We start from the raw sequence: 15,990 nt of genomic DNA on the forward strand, positions 1-15,990 counted from the left end.
TCGAGTAATGGTTGACTTGAACTTGAAAATAATCTTCCCACTGCAGGAGGTGTTGCAAGGCTTAGTTGACATCCATTGTTAACAGCTTTGTCCCTGAAATGTTATTTTGTGTTTCCACTTCTGCATCAAGCGTAATAAATAAAGCTACCAGCACAGCTAAATTACTCTGAGTTTCAACTGACAGCCAATTCATTGGACACAGCATCCGGACTCGCCATTTAACCACCCAAGGCCTGAACGGGGGGAAGTCGACTATCCAATGGTTGCTTGAATCCAGGTCGTTCCATAACACTGAAATCGATGGCAGTGTTGTAAAGATCCTCCCTGGAAAAAAAGATTTGAAGTTGAAGTTGGAGATGTCCAGCTACAATTGATATCAGTGAACTAAAGCTAAGCAGGTACTTAACAACCCTGTGGTGTTTGCAGATCTGCTGAGGACCAAGCTTGAGATCCAAGGCAGGATCGAAGCAGGCAATGTCATTGACCAGTGCGTGGCTAGATCTGCCAGATCCAGTCAGTTTGAACCCAAAACTGACCAATAGCATGAACTGGCAGGAAGATCCGTTGTTCGCTTACGTGTATAAGTTGGGGTTTTCAGAGGGATCTCAGTTCAGTTTTGCTGCTTGTAACATCATGCTGAGGTCACATTAAAGAGCTGACTGGACTCCCCGTGCACTGGCTTCCTTTGAAATCACGGACAGCATACCAGGTAAGATCCTCATCTCAAGCCCTGGCTTATGTACAGAAAACAGAAATCGCATTCTGTGTAGACGGCAGGGACTGAATCGACCTGGGATTGGAATAAAAGCTCCGTGCAGTTTACACCCCAGTCAAAATGTTTTGCTTTATCTAGGCCAGCCTTTCTCAACTTTATTGACTAACCCCACAGACACCCCTTGGCTAGCACAGTCTGTAGGTTGGCTGGTGATGTCTGCCCTTCTGAAGCCTGAGGCCTACTACTGGCAACTGCAGTCCCTGTTGCTGTCTGCAAGGCATTGCCTAATAAAAGAGGATCACCTAGTTCCCCCCAAGTCTCACTGTCTACTTTCCTGTAAAGTTAATTCCACCTGAAACTCTGGGCCACTTAATGCCTGTGATTTTGTAGGAACTTCCTTTCCCCTACTTTGGTCAGAGCCTTAGAGCTATGGAATATGTGTCCAATTTTGGAGCCTCCAGTTACTGCATATGACTACTTCCTTGGAACTAGAGTTGAAATGGGGGCTCTTCTTTAACTGGGTCCTTAGGGTAGGGGAAGAAGTTTGATTTCTTTTGTTAAGTTTGGGAATAGAATACCATATAAGATGGCATATAGAATATGAAGATGTCATGGACAATTAACTTGTTTTCCCTTGCAGTCTCGGCAGGAGGCAAAAAGCCACAATGGGGCAGAGGGAAAATGCGGGAGGGATCTCCTGCGAGGAGGGCTGCAAACGCAAGGTTTACTATTCTGTTTGCAAGCAGGAGGCGACACGCGTTTTACCCCTCCATGCGGAAATGGTCCTTAAATATCTGCTCAGAAGAGCTGCTGGGTTCCCAATGATCCTGAGGCTTTTTGGAGTATGGGCTCACACCCTATGAATTACTGTATGAATATGGCTTCCTTGAAAGGAGGAAGTTTATTTCCAATTAATCCCCTCCCCTCCATCCCGTTTGACCAAATTTAATCAAGATGCGTTTATCCGAGGCGATGAAAAGCATGCAGCCAGGAGGTCACCTAATACCAATCATTGGGGGACTTGAACCCGGGTTGCTGTCTTTAAACTGCAGGCCGTGTTCTTGGGTTTACTCAGGTGAAAATGTTGACCCAGAAGAAAGAATACGGAGAGAACTACTACGGCTTTAAGCCAGAGAGGTTTGTTGTTGTTGTGTTTTTTTTTTAAAGAAGAAGCCGCAGCAGAAACAAAGGCAAGCAGATGGCTAAAGATGAAGGTCACATCAGATTGAGAAGTTTGTCAAAATGTGATGACATAGGTAATCTGTAAACTGTTATTGCACCTAGCTGGAGGTGCTGAAAAACATTTTGAAATTAGAAAGGGGGAAAAAAAAAAACAGCGGACTCACCCGTGTACTGGCAGGAGCTATCGCCCGGAGTGGTTCTGCTCTGTGGATGAATGCCAGATGTGCAAAGCGACATATCTGGAATTAATGATATTAAACATGCTTTTCTTTTATGCTCAATAATAACTCTATTATGATGGATACAAACCGCAGACACTTTATCTAGTACAAATGGAATCGTCTGTCATTGACTATATTAAATCATCAATTTCTGCATGATGAGGATCGTTTAGGGTAACTAATCATCTGTCTCGTTCTGAAGTCTTTAAGGCTGATCAGATAACGTTTTGAATACTGCCTCGGCAGCCATGACAATCTAACCCTTCCATGTAAGGATTGAGAGGGGCCCATTATGCCGTCAAAGCCTGTGGAAATATCACAGCTCTTTCTCTACATAATACCCTGCTGTAAATAAATCACTCTCCACCGCAAACTTTATTGATCACAAGCACTTCCCTGCTTGTGTCTAGTGAAGTCTCCACAGAATAAAATGCTGCTTTATATTTTGTCTTGTCAAAATATTAAACGGCTCTGTCAAGTGGAGTCAGGCTGGCAGCGATGGTGTAATTCGGCGGTGGCTCGTCTCATTCCCTCTCCGTATCTCATGCTTTCAAAGCACGGTGGTGTTCTTTTTCTTTTTCTTTTTTTTTAATAAACTTTCCAATTATAGTCTCGTAAGATTATGAAGCCTTAAGATAAAGTGCCCTAATTTAGTGAAGTGGAGTCCTGAACTACTAGGGTGAGCAGCAGTTAGATAAAAAATTTTGCACCAGGAAGAAGAAGAAAAAAAAAAAGGAAGAGATAACCTGGCTTATTTATATATACACAGCATTAATGGGGAACAGAAGATAGCGTGAAAATATTTTATTTTGCTAGGCCGAGGAATGGGGGAAACACTCGCATTAATCTACAAATAGTTTCTGAGTCACTGATGAAAACATGCTATGAAGGGAATCAGAGGAGGATACTTGTGAATCTGTTGACACTTCACTGCATTTTTATGATGTTGGTTAGGCATAGTGGTTAGCGGCAGGGGTAGCCAAACGGTAGCTTTCCAGATGCTCATGGACTACAAGTCCCATGAGCCACCCCTGGGTTAGAATGTAGGACCAGGGTCTGGGAGCCCCAGGTTTGAATCCTCACTCTGCCAAGAAGGTTGGTTGTTTGACTCTAGGCCAGTCATTCTCAGCCCCAGAAGGACATAGCAGGGATAAAATGAAGCTCAGACAGATGTATGTTGGGAGAACAGGAAGAGATGCCTGAAGGGGAAGGGGAAGAGACTGTAGCATCTTGAGTTGCACCTCCATCTCTTCCTCTAGTGCAGTGGTTGTCAACCTTCCTAATGCCGCGACGCTTTAATACAGGGGTAGTCAAACTGCGGCCCTCCAGATGTCCATGGACTACAATTCCCAGGAGCCCCCTGCCAGCGTTCGCTGGCAGGGGGCTCCTGGGAATTGTGGTCCATGGACGTCTGGAGGGCCGCAGTTTGACTACCCCTGCTTTAATACATTTCCTCATGTTGTGTTGACCCCAGCTTTTTATGGGTTTTCCTATACTGAAACCAGACTATGGTTTAATAAACTACCCTTGAGATAGAATGGCAAACCTTTTTAAAGATCTAAGGCTCTTTATTCAACTTCCCCTGACTAGATTCTGTTGGAACACAAGCCGGATTACCTTTATGGAAATGCAGGAGCTCCCTCCTGAAAAAAAAAAAAAAAAAAAACAGGACAACCTAACGCAAAATTTGTCTAAAAGCGCTCGCCTTCACGGAAGCTGAGAGCACAGCTTAAAAAAAAATTAATCTAAGCTGTTATTTCACCGTTTTGGAGACACGCACAACCTTGCCTCTTTTAATATCCTCCTAGGGCTGGCCTAGTTAGGGAAGAAATGAAGCCTTATGCTGAAATTTAATTAAAAGTGTTTAAAAGTTAAACAATTCCTAAAACAGACCCTTATTACTAAAAGCCCATTTAGCAGCACCTAAGTATTTTACTCAATACCCCTTGAGGCCAGAAGCACCCTTGGAATAGTGACAAAATAGTGAACCTCAGCACCCCCCACTCCCAAACCAACCTTCTAAAACAGGGGTAGTCAAACTGCACTGGCAGGGGCTCATGGGAATTGTAGTCCATCGACAGGGGGGGCTACTAGAAGGAAAGGAGGAGGAAAGGTCTTAAGACAGAAAGTAAGAAGAACCTAAGCTAAAATCCCCTCTGTATGCACACAAATGAAAAAGAAAAGGAGGAGAAAGCAGAGGAAATTAGCAACAAATCCTAATCCCCCAACTCCACAAAAATAGAGAAAAAGAAGAAAAAGCAAGGGATGGTGAATTGGAGAACGAATTCAAGTACAATAACCGATTTTTAAAACCAAGCAGAACCCCCCCCACACAAACCTCCCAAAAAGAACTAAAAATGGAAAGTTAACCAAGTTTTAAACCCAAGAACCAATGCAGAAAGTAAGTTCAGGAACCCTTGGCCTTCCCTACCACCAGGCCCAACAGCAGCAAAAGAGCCAGCATGGTGTCGAGGTTAAGAGCGGCAGTTTCTAATCTGGCAAGCTGGGATTGATTGCCAGCTCCTCCACATGCAGCCAGCTGGGTGACCAGTCCCAGTCCTGTTAGAGCTGTTTTCAGAGAGCAGTTCTGTCAGAGCTCTCTCAGCCCCACCTAGCTGTGTGTGAGGAGAGAAAGGGAAGGTGATTGTAAGCCGCTTTGAGACTCCTTCAGGCAGTGAAAAGTGGGGTATAAAAGCCAACTTCTTCTTCAAATATAACTGGAAACCAAAAGCCACAAAACTAGAAAGAACCAAAGCCTAAGAATAAAACTGAAGGGAACAACAACAACAACAACAAAAAAATGCCTGAGTCCCTTGGCCTCACCCCCCTCCTTACAACCTACCACACACCAAACTGAAAGAACAACTAACAGTAAACGTTGTGTGAAAAACAAAACAGGACACTAGCGCTCTATCGGAAATGGTTGTCCAAGAGCTTCTACTAGTGTTGACACAATGCTCAAACGGGCTACATCTCTCGCAGTTCCCATGCGCCCTCAAGAGAGTGATGCCTCCCATCAGCAGGGACACGTCAGAGTTCCCCATAAGGGAAGACCCAAGCACTGGTTTGTATTTGTTTATGGACAAATCTGGCTTGCAACGCAAGGCCTCATAATCTGCTTCTCCTCTGAGCCAGGAGATTCTGTGACCACTACCCTACCTTGGTGTCAAACATAATTCAGTGTGGGCATCAGTCTCCTTCTCTGGTCTCCCCCTCTGCCACTTCTCCTTTGGAGTTCTACACTTACCATCCTGCCTCCCTCCACCAGCTCTGAGGTATTTTGGGCAGCTGGAATTCTGCTGACTGTCCTAAAGGGCCCAATTTCCCACAGGGGCCGTCACCAGGACCCGGGGGGCATGTGGGACACCCCGTGGTGCTGTGAGCAAAAGGGGTTGCACCAGGGAAGTCAGCTTGGGGCCATGGACTTCCTCACTGCCCCATGGCATGAGGAGATTTCAGGCCACCTGGGTGAGCTGAGTTCCACAAAGTTGGAAGAATAGTTTTTGATTCGTTTCCTTCTCCCCTTCCCCCATGACGATGGCAATGAAAAGTGTCAAATAGCCCTTCTCTGTACCTTTTGGATCCAACCCTATTCCTACCCTCATGATTTATTACTTCAGAGGCTGAAATAGTCCATGAATGACTATGAAGAGTAAGAACAAAGTTTCAGTCCATCGAAGATTTATTCAAGGTATAAGCTCTCGTGTTCAAACACACTCTTTCGGACGAACACAGCTATCCACCCGAATCTATCTGTGAGGAGTAAGGTATGTTCCACTGTCTGGTGGGACTATGAAACGCTCTTACCTGTGGTAACTAACTGGGAGGCAATTCTCTATTTTCCCACCCGCTGAGGTGAATCAAATTGGGAGGCTGTGGCAGAATTGACTTATTTGACAGTGTGACAAGGCCTGGTAATTGGGAAAGTATATCAGAGTTGCAGCTTCAGCTACTTTCTGTCACATAGCCTTTATGTATTTCTTCTGCCTTGTGGACTCCTATGGGACCACTGGTATGAATAAGATTTTGGATTACAGGGACTCAAATGATGCCGCCGTGCTTCTAATAACTCCCTCCCAACCGTCGGCTGTGCTCTGTGAGGAGAAATCTTCCATTTGAGCAGATTTTTGGGGTATTCCAATCCTAATGAAATGTACCAGAGAGGAAGAGGACAGATCTTGGAGAATCTTCTGCATCCTAGCATCTGAACATAAGTAGCCAAGCGCCAACCCTTTGCTCCTGGGCTGTTTCAGATGCGTTGCCAGTAGGGAGCTGTCTTGGCTGAATGTGATTTTTATGTATCTTTCAGCTAAATCAGAAGTCCTGATGCCAAAGGCCTTCAGTGACACCACGGGGATTTGTGACATTCCTTATTAGGACTTTTGAGCTGTAAACCAATAAATAGGTTAGAACGATGCAGACTGTTTTTCCCCCCTACAGATGACAGTCAAAATGTGGATAAGGGCATGGTTTAAATATGAAAGGAGCAACTGCTGTTTTGCCCAACAATCCAGCTGTGGGAAGTCTAGAGCAGCAATATGGGTAGCAATCAAAGGGGAAAAGAAATTGGGATGAGGGGTAAATGGGATGGACAATTAATAGTGCGTTTTATGCAGTTTTAGACTCATGGATTGCAGTTGCAATAATTCTACACGGGGATTATTAATAATAATAAATCAACTTGTACCCTACAACAGTAGGATAAAATAAACAATAAAACAGAATAAAAATACTAAAATGAACTGTTAAATTATCAGTGACTAACAAAGTTTCCCCTCCACCAGCCATCTTCCCTCTAGCCTGCAAGGTTGGTAATAAATGCTAACAGAGGAATAAGAGGAAGGAAACAGAGGAGAAAGGCCCTTAAGGTGTTAAACTGCCTTGGCCTCAACCAATGTAAGGATTGCCTTACATCAGCGACACCAGCATACCTACGGGACTGCCTTTCCCCTTATATATCTCCAAGAGCACTGAGATCTTCAGAATAACATCTGCTCAGAGCCCCTGGCCCAAAAGAGGTGAAGTTGGCCTTGACTTTGTCAGCCGGGTACAACGAGCTACCAGAAGACATCAGGGCTCTGCGGGATCTAAACCGGGCTCTGTGGGCCTGCAAAACAGAGATATTCCACCGGGCTTATGGTTGAGGCCAGGAATAATATCTGTAATTATTATAAAAGACCTAAGGCCTGGGCCTTTCAATTTAAGGGCCAATGAATGCTCCTGCCTGCGTCGTCCTGCCGCCTGAGTGGCCGGCTGCCCAGTCAGGCTGTGTGTCCCGCCCCTAGCTGTCATGTCCAAGGACTTCGCTCCCTTTGCTTCAGACCACTGACAGAGCAGGCAGGTGCCTGTTGAGCACACTCCCAGGGGCTGCTGCCTCCCTGCAACAGACGGCGACCAGGGCCAATGAGAATATGGGGGAAGGAGAGTCAGCCAATCGGAGGGAGGGCCCTCTAAGGCCCGGCCTTCGTGTGCTGTGGGAATTCTGAGGGGAAATCCCTCTGTTTGGGGGTGGCTAGAAGATTCCTTGCCAAAGATTTTAATGTTGGACAAAACAGTGGGGGGAGGGAGAAGAGCAACTCTAGCATTGGTCTCTGAGAGCCATTGTGGAGTCACATTCCATAGGCCCGCCGCGGAGCGGGCGAGTGGGATCAGCAAGAGCGCGCTGCGGTGCTTCCCCGCATGCACACACACACACCCTGACAGCATTGACCAGGCAGAGTCTGCACTTACTTTCTTTATTCCATTGTCAATCCTGTTGAATTCAGATCGCTTTGAACTCGGGTCTTCCTCTCCCCCCCCCCCCATTGAATCAGGAAAATCTTCTGCATGTGGTTAGGGTAGTTCAGAAGGGGGGGTGGAGCCAAGCCTCTTTCTTTCTTTTCTTGAATGGGGGGGGGGGAGAGAGGAGCCAGGCAGGGGGCCTCTTTCTTTTCTTGGAGTGGGGGGGAGGGAGAAGATCGAAAAAGGCAGAGGAGGGAGGAAAAATCCAGGATCGACAGAAGTTGAGAGAAATTAGGGCTTCTCCTTTAAGGCAAGCTTGTCACATGACCAGGTGTGGCCTATCAGAGTTTCTCTACCACGGAGCTTGGTTTCCCAATCCAGATTTGAAAAATATTGATCATTAAAAGCACTCTAAGATATCGCACAATAAAGGTAGGGTCACTCTGGGTCAATCCTTCTTGCTGCAGAAAGAAAATTTAAATCGCCCAAAATCCAAACGAAAAACGCATTCTGTGTAGAGGGCAGGGACTGAATCGACCTGGGATTGGAATAAAAGCTCCGTGCAGTTTACACCTAGGAGTGGGCAGCGGTTGAGGCACTTCAAAGACTATGAGCACGCTGTGACCTGCAGATAGGGCTGGCCACCTCGCCTCCGCCCTGCCCGATGGGGCTGCGGCTCCTCCAGGGCATCGCACCTGGCTGGGCCCAAGGGAGCCGGCGGCGAAGGTGGTGGAGGAGAAGCTGCGCAGCGGGCCCACCCAGATGGGGCGGGCGGCTAGGCGGCTGCCTCTGCCTCGCTCCCCGCTTTGCTCCGCCTGCCTGGCTGGCCGGCCAGAGAGAAGACAAAGATGAGCCAGGCAGCAGGCAAATGAGGCGGCCGTGGCTGGGGCTGGGGCCAAAATGTGCCATGGTGCACTCCTTCTTCCTGCCGAGTCTGAGTTCCTCTCTTGCGGCTGGCTGGGCGTTTGTGTGTGCCGGTGCATATGGCCAGGAAGAGGAAGCAGGTGGGCAAGCCAGGGTGGGGCACCAGGAGGAGAGCACCCCTGCTGCCACCGCCGAACCGAAGCCTCCCCCCGCCGTCACCCCCCCCGTGTCCCGCTTTAGCTCCCTCACAATCTGGTCACCTTAGTCCAGGCCTCACCTGGAGGTTGGTTACCCCTGGTTTGGAAATGTTCCTGGAGGTTTGGAGGTGGGACAAAATGGTACAATGCCTCAGAGTACACCTTCCACAGACAAACGCTCACCAGGGGAGCTGATCTTTATAATCTGGAAACGAGCTGTAATTCCAGGAATATTTCAGACCCCACCTGGAGGCAACGGCTACCTGGATTGGAAATATTCCTGGACGTTTGGAGGAGGGCCTTAGAATGGTACAATGCCTCACAGTCCACCCTCCAAAGTAGCCATTTTTGCCTGCAGAGCTGATCTAGAGACGATGGTAGAGGCTTGCAGACTGAGATTGGGGTGGTGGTGCAGGTATGTCCCTCCATGGCTATGGGCGTTGGGCAGCCCTTGCCAGCAACTGATTGTATTTTGGAGCACAGACAGACCAGCATTGGTCCTGCACATCTGGAAAGTGCAGGAAGATCTAAATAAAGAATATTTACAGCCTGAAATTGTAAATGGTGAACAAGTAAATGGCTGGAGAGACATGGGAACTCCTGCTAGGGGAGGAGGGGAGAGGGAATGTTGGAGACCATCTCCAGCCATAACCATCCCCTTCTGGAATTCTAGTTCAATTATAGGAATTATAAAGTGTAAAGTTTTTAAAATCTTTATACCTGTTTTAAATATTGTTATCCATCCTGAGCACTGGAAGGGTGGGATATAAATACAAATTTATTATTTAAATATCATCACCATCATCTTCTTCTTTTTCTTCTCATGCAGAGATCTGCAGCATGATGTTACAGGGGTGTCATGGGATCCACCAACAAGTTTGCTGGTGCCCGCTTGGCTTCTTGAGTCTTGGGGAGAATCCAGAGGGTCTTGAATGTAGGTCAGGCAGGAACAAAACATTCCTTTAATAAATGATCAAATGTGATTAAAATGTCATACTACATATTTATATTATATTATTAAAACCCTGGGGGGTTTTAATGGGGTTTGTACCTGGCTAGAAAATGACATACTGGGTTGGATCCACTGTTGAAAAAGGACAGGGGGGGGGGGACCCCTGTAACTGCAAAAAGGTCCCTGCTGGGAATTAGGAGACCTGAATGGCAAAAAGCCATGTGGGACTGGGACTATAATAATAAGAAGACTTGGAGAAGGCTGAGTGGAAAGCTAGCTGGATTGAACCCAATATGAGCACTGGGTCCCACGTATGCTTTGCGAATTGTTCGTGACTTGCTGTGTTGCAATTTTCTTCCCTTTAGGCAAGAGGCTCTGCACTAGAGCCTCTTGTACCAGGATGATGGCATGGCACCATACCTATGGGAGCAGATCCATGGGCTCTAGCCCCTTATCTTGCTAGTCTGGGCCCTTGAAAAGTCTTCTCCTGCCATTGGCTTTGTTTCATTTTGTTTTGCTCTAGTAGCTGTTCTTGGTGGCTGATGAAGGGGGGGGGGAAACCACTGTGCTGTTTCTGTTCTGTAAAGTAATATCTAATAAAATAATCTAACAATAAAGCAAATCCCAGTCTATTAAAGCTTAAGTACAGCGAGATCCTGAACAAATCCTACAAGCCAATAATCTCTCAATAAAAACAAACCCAAAGCCACCAAACACTGTTGCATCCTATCAACAGAGAGAAGCCATCTGTCCCAGGCAATAAAAGCCACAGAACAGAATGTGTAAGAGAGAGAGAGAAAACCCACCATCCTACATAATACGGTGTGTGCAATCAATAGAACCGTTATTTTGTCATGGTAAAGATAGAGTTTCTGGTTATATTGAATTGATGAGATTTTTGCTTTTTTAGCTTCATCCCTTGCAAGGACTTATATTTGTTTTGCGTAATGGTTTACGTGTTTTCTGACGCTGAGGAATGATAGAAGAAGGTGTGGGCACGTGGTGGAACAAGAAGGTGACCAATGCCTCCAAAGATAATCAACACCCCCAGCTCCCTTATACTCCATCAGCTCATTGGTCTGCCAAGGTCAGTCCTGTCTGCTCTGAGTGGCAGTGGTTATCTATGGTGTCGGTCAAGGCCTTTTGTATCAGCTTGTTGTTGTTAGGTGCGAAGTCGTGTCCGACCCATCGCGACCCCATGGACAATGATCCTCCAGGCCTCTTCCTGTCCTGTATCAGCTACTACAGCCATTTCTGCACTGGGGTTCTGGCAGTCGCATGTACAGAAGCAGGGCAGCTGTAATGAGGAGACTAGCGGAGCAAAAAAAGTTGACAGGGTTGAACCCTTGTCCCCAAATTATTAGTTGTTTATATATATATATATATATATATATATATATACACACACACACACACACACACATATTTACATGACTCGTGATAGCCAACGAACATTTAGACATAATGCAATGTTCAACAATAATATATATATATATATATATAGTGATAACCAACGAACATTTAGACATAATGCAATGTTCAACAATAATATGTGCTTGACTCCTTGGATTGATTTTCATGCTTGACATGAAGGGTTTTAACTGGAGTACTACACAGTGGTTTTATGTTTCTCACACTTTAGCTGGCTCACTTTAGAACAGGCTTTTTCAGGCAGGGTTTCTTGAGGGCCCGGGAAAGGTTTTCCCAAATGGGTGGAAGTTCATTCACTTTTAAATTATTTTTTAATTTGTTAAACATTTATTGGGTGATAGGGCCATATGCGGTCATGTTGACCTGCCCTTACCTCCCAAAATGGCCAATGGTGGGCCTGGAGGGGGTGGGAAGGGGAGGAGTCCCAGGCGGGCGTGTCCACAGCTCTGCTTCCCAACCGTATTCTGCAGGATCACTCCACTTTTGGGGTTTCTCAAAGCCTGAAGACTGTTTCAGGGGTTTCTCAATGGTAAAAAAGTTGATAAAAGCTACTTTAGAATCTCACTGCAGGGGGAAAATATGCTGCAAAAAGCATCTGGATCCGAACCAGATTCTGAGAGATGGAGGAATTCCCACATTCTGGTGTGTGTAGGGGTCCCTCCCTTACTATTAAACTCTGTTTTCTTTATTAAAACTTGTCACATTAAGCCAGGGGTAGTCAAACTGCGGCCCTGCAGATGTCAATGGACTACAATTCCCATGAGCCCCTGACAGAATTGGCAGGGGCTCATGGGAATTGTAGTCCACGGACATCTGCAGGGCTGCAGTTTGACTACCCCTGCATTAAGCTAACAGTCACAGCTGTTTTTTCCGAAAGCTCCGTCTTTCTTTTCCCGAAACTTGTGCTGCCCGTGAGGGGTGGCTCAAAAGCAGAGTGTTATTAACCAGCTGCCTCCCCCACGATGCAGCAGCCCTGGATGCCACCCTCTGTTTATCACCCCCATCTGTCTCGCTCTGCAGTGGGGCGTTCACGCCAGCAGGCTCCGGCCATGAGGTTCAGTTGGCTGCTGAGTTCCTCATCAAACATCCTGTGCTGCGGAGACTCCTTCTTCCAAGTATTTTACACTGCAGACAGCCCTCACTGTGAGCCTGACAGGAGAGTACTCGCCTGCTTCTGTAATGGAAAATAATGTAGGCCGAACTTTCATGCGCCCCTTGCCTCGCTCGGAGATTTACAGGGTTTCGGAGCCAACTCCAAATGTCTGGTTGGTGGATCCGTCATTCAAAAAGAGTTAGCATTTTATTTTTATTTTCTAGACAGAGGAGCCTGGAAACACTGTCCCCCTGGTTTTGTTCCCTTTTCTCCCGCCCTTACATCTCCATTTCCAAATATCTCGTGAGTGACCATTCTTAAACGATCATTCTGGGAACATGAATGCACACGAGGCTGACCCGGAGGACAGATAGCTGCTTAGGAGTAGCTCCAACAGTAGCTGATAATGGAGTTTGAGATTTACCCCAGTTTGTGCCAATTGCCTTTGGGAGGGTGTATCCAATTTATAATGGCTTTGGCTACTGACAAAAAGCCCTGGAAACCGGCGTAGAATACCAGAGCCCTATCTAGTAGTATCTTTGCTACACTATGTGAAAATGTCAAAATATTTCAGACTTTAAGCAAGGGTTTATCAGAGTGATTTAGAACCAAGAAATACAACACAGATATCATTTCATAGTTGATGTATTTATAGAATCATGACTATACACAGACCTGCCCGTTTTTGGATATTTTGACTTGTTCTTTGTACTGATTTTGGGTTTGGTTGTACTGAATCAGGCCATTGGACCAGGTCTTTCCCATCACCACCTATCTGGTCCTTTTAATAGGAGAGGCCAAGGATTTCACGTGAGAACCTTCTGCAGGCAAAGCACAGGCTCTTCCACTGTGGCACAATCCATCATATTTATTATCATGTCAAGACTGAGAAAGGCTGGAGTCAGTGCCGGCTTCAGCAGTGGGCGTAACGTGGCAGGGCTCACCCCTCCTGTGAAACAATTGTGTTTTTTCCCTCCCTCCTCACAGTGCAAACTTCACACCATGGTAAAATGGCAGCTTTATAACTCTTTGGTGATAAATGCTAAGCTTTCCCGGGTGCCAAGGGATGAACTGACCATTCTAATGACTCCTCCTCTTTGGTGACAACAAGTCTGTGGATATTTAAGAGATTTGGTGGTGGTGGTGGGGGGAGTTTCTACATATAATAGATTCAACAAGCAAATGTCAGGGTGGGCAGGGTGACAGAAAACTGGGGATTGCTGCTTCTAATATTTGTGGCCAATACAAAGGGAGTGCAGGTGCAGGAGACATTGTTCAGGCGTTCTTTGTACTTTTGTTCTCCCCACAACGGGAGTCTTGTGGTGGACACTGCTGAGGAGTTCTGTCCAGACGTTGGCTCCTTCGCTCCAGTGTGGAGTGATAAAATCAAGTCCCCTTTGTTCTGCTCGATATTTCCAAATCTTCGTCTTCAGATTATTAGGCCTGTTCCGTTGTGTAAGCGTTTTAGAGGGATTGGGGTGGGCTGTGTCACTTTCAGTGCTGAGAATGGAGAAGTGTTTCCACAAATCTTGAGAACTGAGGTAATGCTGGAAAAATATTTTCATTGCTTTTACACAAACGAGGCCAATTTTATTAAATAGCATGCCAAATGACACAAGGGAAGGCATGTTTTCTTCCCTCCGGTTTTACACATAGTAATAAAAGTAACGAAGGAGAAACAATTTGAGTAAGCAAACTGAAAAGGCAAAGGGAAGGGTTGAAGGGGAGTGTTGGAAGGAGTGTGGTTAGAGAAGAAAGGGGACAGAGGGAAAGGGAGGGAAGCCCCCCTTTCTCCTCTACGATCCACACAAATATGGAACTGGCTCTGCCTGTAGTATTTTTGCCTTTCTGATGGTATCTAATGATTCTTAATGCATGATCCAGACCACATGGAGCACATCTCAATCCTATTGTTGCTAGCATGATATGATGGTTAAAGCGGTGGACTCTAATCTGGAGAACTAGGTTTGATTCCCCATTGCAGCCGGCTGGGTGACCTTGGGCTAGTCACAGTTCTTTTAGGGCTGCTCTCACAGAGCAGTTCTCTTTCAGCTCTCTCAGCCCCACCTACTTTGCAGGTAATGAAAAACAGGGCATAAAAAACCCCAACTCATCTTCTTTTTCATTTATCAAAGAATTTTAGAATTCTATCCAGTGGAGCACCCAAAGTACAATAATAAAGAAGGCAACCATTTTTACCATCTGTAAAGTCATCCCTAATGAAGAAGAAGAAGAAGAGTTGGTTCTTATATGCCACTTTTCTCTACTCGAAGGAGTTTCAAAGCGGCTTACATTCACCTTCCCTTCCCTCTCCCCACAACAGACATCCTGTGGGGTGGGTGAGGCTGAGAGAGCCCTGATATCACTGCTCAGTCAGAACAGCTTTCTCAGTGCTGTGGTGAACCCAGGGTCACCCACCTGGCTGCATGTGGGGGAGGAGTAGGGAATCAAACCCGGCTTACCAGATTAGAAGTTCACATTCCTAACCACTACACCACTTCATGATCAGCACTAGAAGGCCAGTATGGATTAATGCAGCCTTTCTCAACTTTTTTACTATTGACAAATCCCTGAAACATTCTTGAGTCTCTGGGAAACCCAAATGTGGTGAAATCATGCAGGATATGGTTGGGAAGCATAGCTATGTACACACTCATCTGGGGTCCCTCCTCTTCCCAACCTCTCCAGGCCCATAATTGGCCATTGGGAGATCAACATGACCATTACATGTTGTCACCTGCCGCGAGCCTCAGGTGAGCGGCGGGTTAGTAATCCAATAATAATAATAATAATAATAATAATAATGAATGGTCATATCACCCAATAACTGTTTAACATTTTTAAAAATAAGGTAAAGGTATCCCCTGTGCAAGCACCGGGTCATGTCTGACCCTTGGGGTGACGCCCTCTAGCGTTTTCATGGCAGACTCAATATGGGGTGGTTTGCCAGTGCCTTCCCCAGTCATTACCGTTTATCCCCCCACCCGCAATCTGGGTACTCATTTTACCCACCTCAGAAGGATGGAAGGCTAGCCTTGAGCCAGCTGCGGGGATTGAACTCCCAGCCTCATGGGAAGAGCTTCAGACTGCATGTCTGCTGCCTTACCACTCTGGGAAACCCTTTCAGGGCCACCAAGAAACCCTAGAGTTTTATGAAAGTCTGGTTGAGAAAGCCTGATTTAATGGCAAGAATGTCAAACTAGAATTTGGGAGACATAAGTTCAAATCCCTCTGTCATGTGAGCTCACTGGCTCACTCTCTCTCAGCCTAACCGACTTCCCAAGGTCTTCTAAGGAAGATAAAATGGTAGGTGATGGGGAATGATGTAGTAAGCTATTTTGGGTTCCAGTTGGGGGAGAAACACAGGCTATAAATGTAAACAAATCATTTCAGAGGGAGACTGTCAGTTGGATCCCTTGCCTCCTCCTTACTTATTTGGAGGCATCAAACCAAATTCGATGGGCCACAGGTCAGCATTGCGTAGAATTGCATGTCTAATGCTCAGCAACGGCTCCTTTATCTCACACTGAAGTAATTAGAACCTAAAAGCGTCTTCATTGTACACTGGTATCTTTTTTTGGAGGGGGGGGAATTGCAGCAGTTAACATGTCAAG

At 46.2% G+C, this 15,990-nt stretch overlaps 1 long non-coding RNA gene across 2 annotated transcripts; it reads right to left on the reverse strand.

The window, feature by feature from the left end:
- Window positions 1–235: 235 nt before the first annotated feature.
- LOC143829292 (uncharacterized) lies at window positions 236–6,811 on the reverse strand. Of its 2 annotated transcripts, none has more exons than XR_013228056.1 (3): window positions 6,276–6,811; window positions 2,062–2,136; window positions 236–324 (listed from the first exon to the last, which is right to left on the reverse strand). It is a non-coding gene; the product is annotated as an uncharacterized LOC143829292 (long non-coding RNA). The 2 variants fall into 2 exon arrangements; XR_013228057.1 differs by lacking the exon at window positions 236–324 and adding an exon at window positions 556–790.
- Between the last annotated feature and the right edge of the window lie 9,179 nt (window positions 6,812–15,990).

This window comes from Paroedura picta, chromosome 2, assembly GCF_049243985.1.
Source record: "Paroedura picta isolate Pp20150507F chromosome 2, Ppicta_v3.0, whole genome shotgun sequence".
In the NCBI taxonomy this organism is placed as follows: Eukaryota; Metazoa; Chordata; class Lepidosauria; order Squamata; family Gekkonidae; genus Paroedura; species Paroedura picta.